The sequence below is a fragment of the Mesoplodon mirus genome (assembly GCF_964341445.2).
Source record: "Mesoplodon mirus genome assembly, chromosome: 5".
Taxonomy (NCBI): Eukaryota; Metazoa; Chordata; class Mammalia; order Artiodactyla; family Ziphiidae; genus Mesoplodon; species Mesoplodon mirus.
In genome coordinates this window covers 70,962,003-70,969,256 of record NC_138980.1, presented here as the reverse complement: position 1 = coordinate 70,969,256, position 7,254 = coordinate 70,962,003, and the positions used below count along the sequence as shown (strand labels likewise).

Here is a 7,254-nt window from a genome sequence, read left to right as displayed (position 1 = left end):
TTTTTATTAGAAATGTCTCTCGGGCCTCCCTGGTGGCGCAGTGGTTGAGAGTCCGCCTGCCAATGCAGGGGATACGGGTTCGTGCCCCGGTCTGGGAGGATCCCATGTGCCGCGGAGCGGCTGGGCCCGTGAGCCATGGCCGCTGGGCCTGCGCATCCGGAGCCTGTGCTCCGCAACGGGAGAGGCCACAACAGTGAGAGGCCCGCATACCGCGAAAAAAAAAAAAAAAAAAAAAGAAATGTCTCTCAATTTTACAGCGTCTTTTTAAGTTCCTGTCAGGACCATGAGTTTTATCTTTTCACTTATTCATGTGATAAATTATTTTAATAGATTACCAAATGTTGAATCATCCTTACATTCCTTGAATAAAATCTATTTGGTCATACTACATTACCATTTTAACACATTGCTGGATTCAACTTGCTATTCCTTTATTTTGAATTTTTTATTTGTAATGCACACTGGGAGGTCTTCCTAGGCTCAATCAAACATTCAGCTAAATATGGACTCAGCTAAACATTCAGACTCACAAGACTATCCTAGGTCACACTCAGTACCTGCCTCCTCCCGAGGGTAGAGGATGGACATAATTTGCAGGAAGGCAGTGTTGGTTGCTTCTCTCCATGGGAGCGGTCATCCAGGAGCCATTCCTTTAGCCCTCCACATGAGATGGCTCAGGTGTGAAGTAGCAAGACTCCCACTGCAAGGGGATAGGATGGTGGTGGCTTAAAGGCTTTGTGCCCCATAGGAGTCAATATCTCTTGGAAAAGTTCCAATGGGGGGGCGCTTCCAAGTCCCCTGCATTCAGGGGAGCCCAAGGCTGTGATGTCCCCATGAGGAATTTATAGTTCATTGGTAGTCCTCCCAGTCCAGACATACTTTGCCAGTCAGGCCCAGTTCATATTTTACCTTCATCTGGTTTTCAGGGAAACAGAACTAAAAAATTAATGGAAAGGCCAAATTCTCTTTTGGAAGGGGAAACTGTTGTGTTAATACATTACGTGCATCATCTACATCCATAAGTTCATTCTTAATTTTCCTTTATTTGTGCTTTCTTTTTCAGGTTTTGGTCAGGATTATGCTATCCTCATAAAGTGTGTTAGGAAGCTTTCCATCTTTCTCTATACTTTATAAGAGTTTAATTAGCCTGAGAATTTTCAGTGTTCCGTCACGCCTCCATGGAAAGCAGGGGATTTTTCTTGTTCATTTCCACAAACCCAGTGACAACAGTGCCTGGGACACAGCAATTAGATTATTTGCTGTCCTTTCTGTTCTACCTAGACAGGGGTCCATGGCACTGTTCTGGGTTCCTGTCGTAACTTAAAGGGAAACTTTCACAATGTCTGGAGCCCTTGAGGTCCTGCAAATGAAGGAGGGGATGTCCTCAAATTCCTAGCAGCAGGAACCCACTTAGGTGGCACCAACCTTGACTTCCAAATGGAACGGTACGTTTACACAAGAAAAAGTAATGGTATCTACATCATAAATCTGAAGAGAACCAGGAGAAGCTTCTGCTGGCAGTTCATGCCATTGTTGCCTTTGAAAATCCTGCTGGTGTCGTGTCATATCCTCCAGGACTACTGGCCAGTGGGCTGTGCTAAAGTTTGCTGCAGTCAGTGGCGCCACTCCTATTGCTGGACACTTCACTCCTGGAAACTTCACTAACCAGATCCAGGCAGCCTTCTGGGAACTGCAACTTCTGATGGTTACTGATCCCAGGGCCTGCCCCGCATGTCTCTGGGAAAGGCACACTCTCCTCGGCGCCGTGTGGACGTTGTCGCCTCACACATGGGCAAGGGCGCTCACTCAGGGCATCCGATGTGCTGGATGCCGGCCGGGGAAGTCCTGCGCCTGCGCGGCGCCATCTCCCGTGAGCACCCGCGGAAAGTCACGCTTGCTCTACGTCTACGGAGACCGTGAAGAGATGGCAAAGGGAGAGCCGGCTACAGCTGAAAAGGTTGAAAGCACGGAGGAACTTCAGGGTGAACGGACTGCTCCAGCTCCCGAATTTACGGCCCCTCAACCGGAGGTGGCAGGCTGGGCTGCAGGCACAGAGGCCCTCTACCCTCTTCGGGGACTCCCCGCTGAAGATGAGTCAGCCCGCCTCCCAGGACGGCACTGCAGCCAGTGGGTAGGGACATCCGCCAAGTCACTTTAAGCTGTTCTTCCGCAGACTCTTAAACAGAAAATGTAAATAAGGTTGACGAAAAACAACCGTTTCTTTAAAAAAAAAAAAGCATTGCTGAATGAATTAAGTTCTCATAAGAACTTGTCCATAAAATCTGGTTCTGATGACTTTCGGAAGTTAACTCTGGCATTTTCTGTTTTTTTAAATCTTTTTAGTGCTCTATTAGGTTTTTCACTTCTTGATTTTTTTTTTATTGCGCATTTTCCTAGAAGATGATCCCAGAGTTTTGCTAACAAAGTAGTGATATTGTGCATTTTGCCCACATTTTCTCTTTGGTGAAACTGGTAGGAAAGTTGTATAGTTGATTATTTTCAGAGAATCAAGTTATGCTTTTATTTATCAATGCTGTGTATGATTTTTCTTATTCTAATTTAGCATTTTTGCTAAATTATAAATTATTATTGCCTTTATTAATTCCTTCTTACCTGATTTAGATTATTTTATTGTTCCTCTGCTAGCTCCTTAAGTCACATGTTTGCTTCATTTTTTAAACAGATAGTAGCTCCAGTTATTGAGTACACTATTACATGTATTATCTCACTGAATCCTCATAACACCCCATAAGGCCTCATAAGAAGTCTTTAGCATAGTGGTTATGAGTGCAGACTCGAGCTACAGTTGCTGCCATTTGCAACTTGTGCATGTGACTTCTCTGTGCTCCTATTTCTTCACCTGTAAAATGGGATAATCATATAATCTACATTATAGGCCTGTTAGGGGAGATAAATAAATTCATACACATAAAGCCCCTAGAACCGTGTCTGGCACATAATTTGCACCATGGAAGTAGTTGATATTATTATTTAAAGGTGAGGAATTGAAGCTTTATAAAGTTAAGTAACTTGCCCAGGATCACATAGTTATTACTAGATAAGAAGCCAGTCTTTTGAACACAGTCAGCAGCCTTGTGTAGATTTTGGGGTGTGGCTTGCTTGTTCTCATTAGTTTCTTAATAGTCTGTAATTTCAGTTTTTTTTTCTTACTTCATGAAGTTTCTATTGGTTTCTTCCTCTGGATGAAACCTTTTTGTTTCTTCCTATCCACGTGATCTTCATCCTTGGAACTCAGAAATTTCACCAGAATTTGTCTAGCTGTGGCTATTCTTTTTACTCCTGACCAGCAAATAGCCCATTTGATCTTAAGATCATAATCTTTCTTCCAGTTAAAATCTTTCTATTAGTTTTTTGATCACCAATCTTCATTTTTGTCCCTCCTATAATTCCTATTGTACATATTTTGAAATGTCTTAAACTTATTTTTCATGCCTTTGTTTCTCTCTTAAATTTCTTACCATTGTTTTTACTCCTGATTTCTTGGGGAACTCTTGGATTGGGTCCTTTAATTCCCAATTCAGTTATTTGCAGAATCCAATCTGTTGTTTAACTGCCTCTATTGGGGGTTTTTTCCCCACCAATGAATATTTTAACTTAAAATTTTCAATGTGCATTCCAAATAGTATGTAATGAGCTCATGAAGCCCATCATGCACCATTTTTATAAAAATGATTAATTAAGAATTCCACCAAAGCTTTCATTTCCATTAAAGTTCTCTGACCCTGGATACAGCCATCCAACTTCTCTTTCTCCAAAATCTGATACCCACTGTCAGACCGTTAACTAATTTATTTGGTTCAGGCTCACTCTCCCCCATACCTTACTTCAGCATCTTTCCATCTTCTTTTTTGATCTTTAGTAAAGTTTTAATTTTAGAACAGTTTAAGGTTTACAACACAGTTGTGAATATAGTACAGAAAGTTCTCATATACCCCACATCTAGTTTCCCCAGCTATTAACATTGTACATTTGTTACTTATGTACATGGTACATTTGTTTCAATTGATGAACCAATATTGGTACATTATTATTAACTGAAGTCCTTACCTTATTCAGATTTTCTTAGTTTTTCCTTTATGTCCTTGTTCTGTTCCAGGATCCCATCCAGGACACCACATTACATTTAGTTGTTATGTCTCCTTAAGCTTTCCTTGGCTGTGACAATTTCTCAGACTTTCCTTGTTTTTGATGACCTTGACAGTTTTGAGGAATACTGGTCAAGCATTTTGTAGAGAGTGTCCCTCAGTTTAGATTTGCCTGATGGTTTTCTCATGATTAAACTGAGGTTGTGTGTTTTGGGAGGAAGACCACAGAAGTCAATCGTTAATTTTTGTCACATCATATCAAAGGTACATACATCAACATGACTTATCCCTACTGATGCTGACCTTGATCATCTGGCTGAGGTAGCATTTGTCAGGTTTCTTACTGTTGATTATTCTTTTCTTCTTTTTTCATACTGTACTCTGTAGAAGGAAGTCACCATACATAGCCCACACATAAGGAGCAGGGAGCTGTGTTCCATTTTCTTGAGGGCTGAGTATCTACATAAATTATTTGGGATTCTTTTGCATGGGAGATTTGTCTACTCATTTATATCAGTATGGACCCATGAATATTTATTTTACACTTTGGGTTACAATCCAATACTGCCTTATTTATTTGGTTGCTCAAATTGTTCCAGCTTTAGCCACTTTGGAGATGTTTAAATTGTCCTCTGTGTCCCTTTTGACCCTATCATTGTGGCTTTTTTCATTTTTCGAGCACTATTACTTTCTGGTACTATAAGATATTCCAGGCTCATCTTGTCTGTTTGCTTCCCCAGTCCTAGAATCAGCCATTTCTCCAAAAAGTGCGGATTCCTTTTATTGGGGAATGGTATTAGAAAGCAAGATGGAAGCTAGCTGTGTTCATTGCTGCTGGGGTTTTGTTTTTTTTCTTTTCAGTTGTGCAATTGTATTTTTTACCTTCAAGAATTGTTACATATTATTTGCTTTCCTAACAGCCTGCTCTTGCTTTATTGATACAATGTAAGAATAAGAATTGTTAAAAATATATACACAGGAAGTGGGGGGAGGGAGAAGCTCTTTTATTAAGCGCTTTTCATTCAGTATTATTTACTCTGAATGTTCCATTTAAACCGCTGAGTATTTTTATATATTTGGTAATTTTTTGCTCTGCTGATGCATATGGACAGTTGTTCAGAAAGATAATCAGGACGGGCAGCTGAGATGGGTCCCAACAGAGACTATGTAAGCCAATGTAATTTCTTTCAGTCCTTAACGAACATAGAAGACAAATTCAGATGCATAATTTTTCTCTAGAAGCTTAGAGATTGAATAGTTTGCTCAGGACAGGGATGGTGCTGGAAGCAGTGCTAGGCTGCTTGGGTGGAATTTCATGTTAGCTCAAGAGCAAGGTCTCCTTCTTGTCTTGGAAGCTGGACATCAGCTAGCACAGAGCCTCCCTCTAGGTGACATCTTGGCCATCACAGAGTCTTCCTCCACCCAGAGGACAAGCCCTGTCCTCAGCAGCCTCAAGGATGCAGATTTTTTTTTTTTTTACAACTTTATTGGAGTATAATTGCTTCACAATGGTGTATTAGTTTCTGCTTTATAACAAAGTGAATCAGTTATACATATACATCTGTTCCCATATCTCTTCCCTCTTGCGTCTCTCTCCCTCCCACCCTCCCTATCCCACCCCTCCAGGCGGTCACAAAGCACCGAGCTGACCTCCCTGTGCTATGCGGCTGCTTCCCACTAGCTATCTGCCTTACATTTGGTAGTGTATATATGTCCATGCCTCTCTCTCGCTTTGTCACAGCTTACCCTCCCCCCCCCCCATATCCTCAAGTCCATTCTCAAGTAGGTCTGTGTCTTTATTCCTGTTTTACCCCTAGGTTCTTCATGACATTTTTTTTTCTTAAATTCCATATATATGTGTTAGCATCCGGTATTTGTCTTTCTCTTTCTGACTTACTTCACTCTGTATGACAGACTCTAGGTCCATCCACCTCATTACAAATAGCTCAATTTCGTTTCTTTTTATGGCTGAGTAATATTCCATTGTATATATGTGCCACATCTTCTTTATCCATTCATTGGATGATGGACACTTAGGTTGTTTCCATCTCCGGGCTATTGTAAATAGAGCTGCAATGAACATTTTGGTACATGACTCTTTTTGAATTATGGTTTTCTCAGGGTATATGCCCAGTAGTGGGATTGCTGGGTCATATGATAGTTCTATTTGTAGTTTTTTAAGGAACCTCCATACTGTTCTCCATAGCGGCTGTACCAATTCACATTCCCACCAGCAGTGCAAGAGTGTTCCCTTTTTTCCACACCCTCTCCAGCATTTATTGTTTCTAGATTTTTTGATGCTGGCCATTCTGACTGGTGTGAGATGATATCTCATTGTAGTTTTGATTTGAATTTCTCTAATGATTAATGATGTTGAGCATTCTTTCATGTGTTTGTTGGCAGTCTGTATATCTTCTGTGGAGAAATGTCTATTTAGGTCTTCTGCCCATTTTTGGATTGGGTTGTTTGTTTTTTTGCTATTGAGCTGCATGAGCTGCTTATAAATTTTGGAGATTAATCCTTTGTCAGTTGCTTCATTTGCAAATATTTTCTCCCATTCTGAGGGTTGTCTTTTGGTCTTGTTTATGGTTTTCTTTGCTGTGCAAAAGCTTTGAAGTTTCATTAGGTCCCATTTGTTTATTTTTGTTTTTATTTCCATTTCTCTAGGAGGTGAGTCAAAAAGGATCTTGCTGTGATTTATGTCATAGAGTGTTCTGCCTATGTTTTCCTCTAAGAGTTTGATGGTTTCTGGCCTTACATTTAGGTCTTTAATCCATTTTGAGCTTATTTTTGTGTATGGTGTTAGGGAGTGATCTAATCTCATACTTTTACATGTCCCTGTCCAGTTTTCCCAGCACCACTTATTGAAGAGGCTGTCCTTTCTCCACTGTACATTCCTGCCTCCTTTGTCAAAGATAAGGTGACCATATGTGCGTGGGTTTATCTCTGTGTTTTCTATCCTGTTCCATTGATCTATCTTTCTGTTTTTGTGCCAGTACCATACTGTCTTGATTACTGTAGCTTTGTAGTATAGTCTGAAGTCAGGGAGCCTGATTCCTCCAGCTCCGTTTTTCATTCTCAAGATTGCTTTGGCTATTCGGGGTCTTTTGTGTTTCCATACAAATTGTGAAATTTTTTGTTCTAGTTC

At 40.7% G+C, this 7,254-nt stretch overlaps 1 pseudogene across 1 annotated transcript; it reads left to right on the top strand.

The window, feature by feature from the left end:
* Positions 1-1,339: 1,339 nt before the first annotated feature.
* LOC309805370 (small ribosomal subunit protein uS2-like) lies at positions 1,340-2,158 on the top strand (annotated as a pseudogene). The gene has a single exon. The product of its transcript is annotated as a small ribosomal subunit protein uS2-like (transcript).
* Positions 2,159-7,254: the final 5,096 nt, after the last annotated feature.